The following is a 714-nucleotide window of genomic DNA, read 5'->3' as shown; positions in this document are numbered from 1 at the left end:
TCATGCAGGTCTCGATTTTGCCCCGAGGGCCGTAATTGCGCATTTCGGTTATTTCATAAAAAAAATAATAAAAAAAAAGTAAAAAAAAAAAAAAAAAAAATGTTGTATGTATGTATGTTTGACACCCCTGCCCTAAGCGTTTACATTTTCTTTTCAAGCGCCTTCACTTCCCTGACAAGGTGTGTGAGGCCCTTTCTTGTTGCCATGGGGGCCCTTTCTTGTTGCCATGGGGGCCCTTTCTCACTTGCTGCCATGCATTATTCAGGCCCACTGCAGAGGGGCTAGCTCCACAACAAGCAGGACACATGCGGGGGAGATGGCAGGACGTCATGCTAACCTGTGTCCTCTGCAGGAGGCTCCGGGGTCATGGCTGCCAATCAAGCGGCGCAGAACTGGACGCTGACGACATGACGTGGTGTATAGGAGGAAGTGGCAGAGCGTGCACTGCCAAGAGAAATGCGACTGAGATCGTGACACATTTCACAGTAAAAATAGAGGAAGTGGTCATGGTTCAGCGATAGCAGAAATGGCCCTTAGATGTTATGTTAAGGTGATAGGGGGACCCTTATGAAATTTAAATGAGAATTTGAAAAGCTGGATGGATTTCTTTTCTCTGACCCTACCATTCCCCTCATGTACCCAGAATACATCAGACCACTAATGCTCTTATGGGAGAAATGAAGAGCTCAGAGGAACCATGCCTCATTATTACAA

The sequence above is a fragment of the Engraulis encrasicolus genome, chromosome 16 (assembly GCF_034702125.1).
Source record: "Engraulis encrasicolus isolate BLACKSEA-1 chromosome 16, IST_EnEncr_1.0, whole genome shotgun sequence".
Taxonomy (NCBI): Eukaryota; Metazoa; Chordata; class Actinopteri; order Clupeiformes; family Engraulidae; genus Engraulis; species Engraulis encrasicolus.
This window is presented reverse-complemented; position numbering follows the sequence as displayed.